Below are 9,185 nucleotides of genomic sequence, written 5' to 3' on the forward strand. Positions count from 1 at the left end.
ATGCCAATAATAGGGCTATACAATCTGCCTATAGGGAATTGTGCGGTTTTTAGGATGAAGATAATTTGCAATATTTTTCTTAAGGCTATAATTTCAGGATAATACCTGTTTAAATGTAGCTTTACAAAAACGTTTACAGTATAGAATTACAGTATCTGCTATTTCGGTACTTTCTCTTTTCTCCTATGAAGGGAATGATGATTAATGGTCTCTTTGGATCTCTTTCTAGTTGTCCCCTTCTGGGATAATGAACTGCATGAGAACTTAGTCTCCAGTGTCAATAGACAATGGACGGTCGGTAGCCTATAGTCACTGGGCCATTCATTCATTGAGGAAGAAATGCTTGACACATAATTGATCATGTCCATGTCTGTGCCCCCTTTGTGTGTGTGTGTGTGTGTATGAGAGAGAGCGAGAGTTTCCCTCAGATTTTCTTACATTTATTCAAACAATGCCGCCCCCTAATGGCTGCGATGATATCGATTCACAACGAAAAGGGGAATTCAGCATAATTGGAAGGAACAGATAACAGACATTTACAGGCGTCCTTTGGTTCCTGAAATTGTTTTTATTGCATCCTGTTGTGGGTCGACAGTCCATAAATCCATGTTGAACAATAAGCTCAACATCAGGTTCACACCCAAATGATTATACACTTTAATCATGTGAGTGGTGTTTATATTGCTTGTGTTTCATGTGTGTGTGTGTGTGTGTGTGTGTGTGTGTGTGTGTGTGTGTGTGTGTGTGTGTTTGTGTGTGTGTGTGTGTCTATGGGACAGAGAAGTCGGAGTGCCAGCACAGCATCCTTAGGACCCAGGCTACAGACTGCCATTGTGTTGTCATAGTAACAACAAACACAGGCCAGTTGCCACAGAGCTGGCATGTCCCATCTGATTGCCAGAGAAGTCTGGGATACTCAATACCTTAACAGCCAATCAAATGTTGGTAGATAGTTATCCGATCTACCGCGATCCAATGAGACACCTCCTGTGTGCAACTCTGATGGCTGCCACAGCTGCAGTAAAGCTGAGTGACCAATAGGAATATGACCTGCAGGGGCAATGATGGTGGACATTCCAAGCTGTTGTTGTAAGGGTGTTATCAAACCACAGCCTGGGATCAACAGATTCAAAAACACTTTGGAAGCCAAGTACAATAGCATATACAGATTTGCCTTGGAAAAGAATCCAAACTAACCTTTTCTAACAATATCACAGTACACACTGTGCAAGAACAAGACTTTTAGAGGATATATAAGAGGAAATGCTTTACATATGCAGCTGATTTTCCACACCATGGAAGGTAATGTGATTTTTCTCCCCTCAGACAGCCATCTATGCAATAGTGGCATTTTCAAGGAATGAGGTCATCATTTTAATGTGTATAGGTGGCTGTGATTAGTGCTTCTATTAATAGCCTGAACATACTTCGATACCACAGAAGCTCATACACATAGACCCTCTTCAGACAATGGAGTCAGGATCCAGCCAAAGATTTGTTTCTTTAGTTATAAGTGGGGGGGGGGGGTTCGTACATAATTGGTCATCAGTTAGTCTATAACATGTCAGAAAATGCTACAACATGCCAAGCACTATTTCCAAGTAACCCAAAGGTGACATTGTCAAGCTGCTTGTTTTGTCTGGTTTGGCTTTAATTGGAAAAACCCGAGACAGTTCTGTGAAGCTGTACTTATATGCCTTGGGCGAAATTCTGACATTAGCATGCTACCATGCTCTCAATTACAGTGCTCTGATGTTCTGATGCTACGCGATTTTATTGTAGGCTGATTGGACTGTCATCCGTTTAATATTACAAAAAGGGGAAAAATTAAGAGTGCATCCCAAGGGAGACACCAATCAGTCCAGTAGTTATTAAGTCATTTTTTTAAGTCAGCCTCTTGACCCTGCTAGAGCAAAAGTGAGGGTGTCATCATAGTCCCTAGGTTCAGAATAAATGAAGGGAGGTGCAATATCATTTAAATATGGGATAACAGCACACATTTTTTGCCCGTGACTGTTGAAAAGAATTCATGATGTCACATTCACATGCAGAAAAATAAATAAATGTGTCATAAAATGAGAGCTAGAGGTTTAAATCCTATCTCCTTCCTCACCTCTGCAGAGCTGAACAATCACAACTTGAACAGGATGTGAATGTCAGATTGTCAGTTTTGGAAAGATTCTGAAATAGTCTGACACAGCCGCCCCCAATTTGACACCAAAAGGGTGTGAGGGAAGCGGCTTTCCGAAACTATTCAACCATCTGACAACTTCTGAAGAAATCATCTTTAGGAATTCGTCCTTTGGGAGCCATGAATGCGTACCGCAATTTTGTGCCAATTCATCTAGTGGATGTTGAGACATTCCACAAAAGAAATGGACTTTTTTGACATGCTGGTTGGACTACAGGAAAAGTCAGGGAGTTGCTAAAGTCATTAGGATTCATCCTCTGGACACCGTGAATGTCTGTACAATATCTCATGGCACTCTATCCAGTAACTGAGATATTTCCGTCTGGACCACAGTGGTGGATCCACAGACCAACATGCCACATGCCACAAAACTGGGAGAAGCGGGAAATCCCCTCAATAAGGAGGCTTAAACCAGAGAATACAGAGCATTCGCTCCTTCTCTTTCTGATAAAAGACTGAAATCATTAGCAGAATATTAAACTTGCTGCAGATTTTTATTCTCACCACTATGTTATCATTTGTTTCAACTTTAAAATGTACAACAGTGGAACATTCTCTGTAGCTTTTGTTTTCTTCTCTCTGAAACTCCCAGCTGAACCCTGTACCGAGGACATAGCTCCTTCCCAATCTGATATTTACACTTAGCAAACACTGAAACCATGACATCATCATTCCGGGATGAAGCCACTGCGGGCCTGCAGTCAGTCCAGCAACCTCACAGGGAAAATAAATCACGGTTAAAGTGGCCTCCTTTTGCTTCTAATCTGCCCTTAATGAAGTCTGGCACATTTTCCTCTGGTGTGGCTCCCTGACACAGCCGTGATCTACAGGCCAGGCTGGAGACCAGAGGGCTGTGGCCTTGGTGTGACTGTGGGAGATATGGCTTCAGCCAGAGCTGTGGATCCAGGTACAAGCGGGAAGCCCTTTTGGCATGCACAGGGTCAAGTGGTTAACCCTCGTTATCTGGAGAGGACGAGGAACATGTGACTCGGACATTCCAGCCACAATCAATATCAAACAGCTATTAACCACTAAGACAACACATTCTCACAGACATGCACGCACGAGCGCTCGGCGGCATGTTTCCTGTCCGTCACACGCACTGCAAAGCGTCCGCTAAAGGAAGCATAGATGCATAAATGCAAACAACATGGATTCACTCTAAACACTGTGAGCCAAGCGAAACACTGGGAAAGGTCTCGATAATGTAAACAGACTATTTTCGGAGGCTGACACTTGAAAAGTTGTTGTATGAGCTATTCACGTTGCTTTGATTTAACTCGAACAGCAGCGAGGCCAAACACAACAGCTGGGGCATCCGCAGGATCACATTTCCTGTTTGTGGTACACTTGATTGCTGTCCAGACGTCTTCCTCTTCTCTCTGCTTCACTTTACCTCCACTCCTTTTTAACTCCTCTTAGCCATCATGACTGACAGGAAAGCACTGATTACAGACAAATAACAATCTGCACCAAACATGTCCTCCTCAATTTAATGTCCTAGCAGGAGATGTAAGCAAAACCTACCCTCTTCTCTTGTGTTCCCTTGTCTTCTCTCCTGTCCTCTCAAATCAGTAATTTAGGGCTGATAACAAGCAGAGACAATGGATGTTTCGTGCAACCATCTTTGTCTACATATAAACAGAGTGGAAACTTAGTAACAATCCTGATTAGAAGCCAGTTGTGATCCTTCTATCTTAACTCATCACAGTTCCCCGGCATTATACCTTTGCAGCCTCTCATAGGAGATTAGAATTTGAAAAGAGAAATTGTTCTTTGATGCTTAGTGTGAAAGAACTCAACGCTTGATTCCCAATGGAGAAATATTCAGAAACTTAGGACATGCACACACACACACACACACACACACACACACACACAGAAACACACACCCGTTAATAACTAGCTGTGATTATTTGTTAGCATAAACTGCATTTTGTAGTCCTGTGGCCTGGAGGGTTTAGAGCTAAATTGATGGAGAGAATATGCCAAATGCAGGCCTGGTGGGGGTGTTCTGTCCATTCTAATAGAATTACAAGCCTCTGATAGATGAGTCCTTTCTCCAAGGCTACTTGTCTGTCAAACATTAGGTCACACTCAGCTTCCAGACTGGAGGGGGGGGGGCAGAGAAAAGAGGGATAGAGAGGGCTCAAGGCATAGAGAAGAAAACGTCTGGAGAGGTGCCTCACTCCCTGCCAAGAAAAGGAGGGCAACAAAAGTGAAAAAGGGTTAAAGGAGAGAGGGAGGAATGGCTAGAAAAAGAGAGGGTAGGAGCTGGTGAATGAGAATGAAATGAGTGAGGGTGGGGGTTAAAGAAAGTGGAGAGAGTGAGAAGTGTACAAAAGGGTGCATTCGAATCCACTCTAATTAAAGCATGTGTGATGGACAGGACCTGCGGACGTGCCTTCTTTTCTTTTTCAGTGTGTGTGTGTGCATGTGTGTGAGGGGACGGTGTGGCGATGGGAGGGGCCAGGCCTCTAGTAGAGATGTCTACTGCCAGCAGCCTCAATGGGACAAAGACCTGAATAGAAACTTCAAAGCGACCTCTGTGAGCTCACCCCCCTCTCACCCCTTCTTCTTCACAGTCCCTTGGCTGTGTGATGGTCAACAAGCTCCTGCTCAAGTGCCTGTGTGTGTGTGCGTGTGTGTGTTTATGTATGTGTGTGTCTGTGCGTGTGTTTGTGTGCATGCACGCCTTGTGTAATTCTGTTTTCCAGTCTGTTATTTTCTGACTGCTACATGCATTTCTTGGCAGCAATGCGTGCAGTGTGGATTTCAAAGTGTGTCTTTCTGCCTGTGTGTGGGGGATTTTTTTTTCTTTTTTTTTGTTTTATGTGTGGATGTGTGTGTTTGCTTTAAAGAGCAGACTGCAGGATGCAGATATAATTGGAGCTGTGGATTTGACTCATTGCTCTCCCCCTCTGAACTGAGCCCTGGCACTCTTTGGTGGGATTGGAATTGAAACAAGTAGCCCACAGAGCTGACGTGTTGAAGAAATTATTGTTGCTAAATGATACAGAAGGATTTAGCGTCTAATTTGATCCTAGTGTCCTTACTGATTTTGGCCTGTGTGTTATGATCTTGTGGTGTGCGTCATCTAATTCTATTTGGCTCTGGCTCAGGGTTTCTAATGATCTTCCACTTATCACCCCTCTCTTTACAGTAGATTCTTCACAAAGTGTCTCTCCCAGCACAGCTAATAGCCTCACAAAACTCTGCCGACTACTGCACAGAATCCTTCTGGGCCCCTGAGAAAAACAGGAAGACCCAGGGGTGATCGCCAGGGCACGCAGAAAGATAAGATTTGTGTGTATGTGTTGCATGCTTTGGCATGTACACATTAGTGTGTGTGTGTGTGTATGTTTGCTTGCCTCAGGAAGATATCTGTCCTGTCTGAGCCCACTTGCACCAGTCAAGAGTCACATCAGGCTCCAAAGCCTCTGGGATCAACATGTCATTGTGGCTGCCTGGTGTCACTGACATGTCCTCACTGACAACATCACCCGGGGACACTGAACAGGTGATTCAACCCTCTTCAATGCTCAGCCGAAGGGCCATTACAGTCCACCTCTAATCAGAGTACAAAATAAAGTAGCCCCAACAACCTCATCAGCATTGTCTTTTTTTTCCCCCCAGACAGGTGCAGTGTAATGGCACAATGCTGCTGCAGCCTTGATCATATATTTACATTTGAAGAGGCGGGTACGGTAGTCCTGCGTGGATGCCCGGTCCTCAGGATGACTGTGCCGGTAGAGAAACATCCTATGAATGGGCCTTTATTTCAAATCCAGCAGCTGCCGTCATTTGTTCCTGGGAAAATACACCCTATATTTGCTCCATACAAAATCACATTCAGATAACCTTATCTGGCGATAGAATGTTATCTGTCACCCTGATTATGTCATATGTTTTCAGCTGAGCGTCATTATGTGCAGCTATAAATAAAGAGGCCATAAAAATCCTGGAGGAGGTCCATAGTGTGTAATGCCCACACACACTTACACGGGCAGTAATTGTGACACGCCTTTAAAACAAAGATGCAAGAATAATCACAGCTCCACACAGCCAATGTGCACACACTCTGAACAAAAACACTACACCCTAACACACACTGTTGCACAAACACACCTTTGGCAACTAAAGATATGCAGCAGAAAATACACTTTAAACCCAGGGAGACAAACTCCTAAATCTGAGGATGCCCTTGTTAGTAAGCAGCCGAGGGTACACAAGTGCTCTCAGCCGCATCATCAAAGCTTCAGCAATTACTCCCATGCTCCCTCACTCTGGCATAAATCTGCTCTTATCTCGGCTCACTGCAGGATCAGGGAATATCAGCTCCAGCATCTGCTCCATCTACAAACCCAGCCACTAAAAGCACAACAAAGTGGCTCTGCAGGCATAAATAAAGGAAGGAGGGGCACCGGAAGAAGGAAAGGGGGGGAGCATTGAGAGAGAACAGAGGATGAAAGACAGGCAGTGGAAGACACATAGGTTTGCGTTCCTGCTTGTCTTATTTGCCTCAGGCAGTATGTTCTCAGACTGCAAACTGTCAATCAGCCTGTCAAGAAAACTTCACTCGTACTGATCTCCAAGTGGCTCTGCTCAAGCCAGGATAAATTCTTCACAGGAAATTAAGACATGTGGTAGGAAGGAATTTCAGGAGTCTAAGTCAGGGTAAAAGTTCACCGTTGAAGATTTAGTGGTCGCGGGCAGATATGAAGTTAAGACTGGCTTGTCATATTTATTGGAGGGGTTAAGATAATCACTAACTCTGTTTGTCTTAGGGCCTAGGAAGTTCAGAGAAGTTAGGATGGATGCCTCCGGACAAGGCCGTTTTTTTTTCTCTCTTTTTTTTCATTATTAACCCAGTTTTTTCGGAGGGGTCACCAGATTCCAGGCCTATTTATGGAGAGCAAAGTTGCCCACACCTGGCTGAAGCAACAGCGCCCACAGATGAACAGGTCTTTTCGACTATTTTTAGGAGGATGTTTATTTTCCTTGCGGTCAGACCGCAGCAACATCTTTCATTCTGACCTCTTTATCACAGCTGTGACCCTGTCCTCCCTCCTCCACCTCCTCCACCCACTCTGTCTCCTGGAACCTCTCCGTACTTTCTGAGCTTCCGCTTTCCTTTTTGCCTCTTTTTCGCCCTGGGTCAGCCACTCCCCGCTCTTCAAACATGGCCTGTGTGCACAAACGGGGAAGCACCTGAAAGAGACCGAGCTTGCCAGTATGACATATGTTCTGCAGATAGCAGGCCCATTTCCATCTATTCACGAGCGTTGAGTAATAGAGACAAAATGTTACAAGTAAATGTTATGAGGAAATACCTAAGCTCCAGGTGCTGGCTGGAGGTCAGGGGTGAGAGGGGATGGGTCACACACCGCCCCTTAGGGCTCCGTGAACCCTGACCTTGCAAGCCTGATGAATAGTGTGCTAACGAGGACCAGCTCTCTCTTACCGTGTCTGCACTCTCTCTTCTTGTCTATGACTACCTCTGATATTTTCCCTTTTCCCGCTCTGACTCTCGTGGGGGTAGATCTGGCAGCAGCAGAGAGGTAATACATATACCTGATGAACTTTTAAAGTACATTGCCATCTGTCGTCTCCCTTGGATTTATAATTATCATCATATCACATTCAAACTAGGCACTGTCGCACTCTTACATAACCTAACCCCTATCCACCAGCGCATGCAATACTTAAGAATAGATTGAATAAATTATTATTGGGTGAGGTGTTAAATCTTGGCCAGCAATAGAAGTGCTCTCTTTCTAATGAGGCTCCTCCACCTCATCTCTGGCTCCTATCTGTGCAGAAGGGAAGTGAGAAAGCTAATAACAGGCACATGCAGGCGCCACCCGCCCACACATGCACCCCCACCCCCACTCACATACAGTACATGCACATATGGACGTAACGCAGGCATGGACATTGCACACACATTTAATGCGCACACACCCACACCCCAGGCCATTTGCACAGTCATATTATAGAGCCAATTAAAGAGATGAGTCTTATTAGCAGAGGTGTCCTGGCCCTCGTTAATCACTGGGGTTTCCTGGCAGGGGCTGGTGACATGCAAAGCTCTCTGTCATATTTATGAGGCCTGTCTCATCACGCCCTTATAAGACACCATCCAAACTTTACAGAGACTCATGATTTAGCAGAGTTGGCTTGGCCCAGAAATCTGTTCAGTCATCTGCAGGTCACCTTTGAACGAGCTTCAAGGGATGCGAACAAGTGGAGGACCTTTGTGGGGCGTTGCTGCCTCGCTGGCTTGCATGTTTTCAGTTTTGTTTGTGATTGAAAAAAACATCATCTTGTTTTCCTCTTCCTGTAGGGAAAACCCTTTATTATCTTCACTGCAGAGCTCAGGCCCACTGGGACGATCGAAAGTGGCTCCAAAACAATAACGTGAGGTGGGGAGACAAGGTGTAGAGAATCAGATTGCAGGGTAGCTCAGGGTAAAATTTCATCCTGCTCCCAGCTGAAAACGTGTCTTGTTTTGTCACTTCACGGGGTCCAATGCCCTGCTCAGACCTCTGGACCACCTGCAGCTCTGCTGATGACAGATTCCCTCCACACTCTGGACCATCAGTGCCAAAGGGAGACTAATCCTCCTGCTTCTGTCCTCCAATTACAATGGACCTGTCACTCGTTCACTCATTCAGCATACCTGTAGCTGCTCTGCCTGTGTGTCAATACGAAGAAAACCGACAGGAGGCAGACAGCATGTTCCCACGGCACTCTATTCATAGCTTTCCACTGGAATCTCTAACCTGTTCTGGCCTGTCTCTTGAAACCTGCTCCTCATAATGAAGGCCATTGATCCTTTTTCTCATTTCACATTCACCTTGACATCTCTGTTACGGCCCACAGAGCGTCTCCTCTTAATCCAGGAGAGATTCTTTCCATTTATTTAGCTAGGAGATATGTACTGGATGCACAGTGCACAGTTTGAATGATGAGGCTCAGAAATGGCAAGAAT

The sequence above is a fragment of the Channa argus genome, chromosome 10, assembly GCF_033026475.1.
Source record: "Channa argus isolate prfri chromosome 10, Channa argus male v1.0, whole genome shotgun sequence".
Classification (NCBI taxonomy): Eukaryota; Metazoa; Chordata; class Actinopteri; order Anabantiformes; family Channidae; genus Channa; species Channa argus.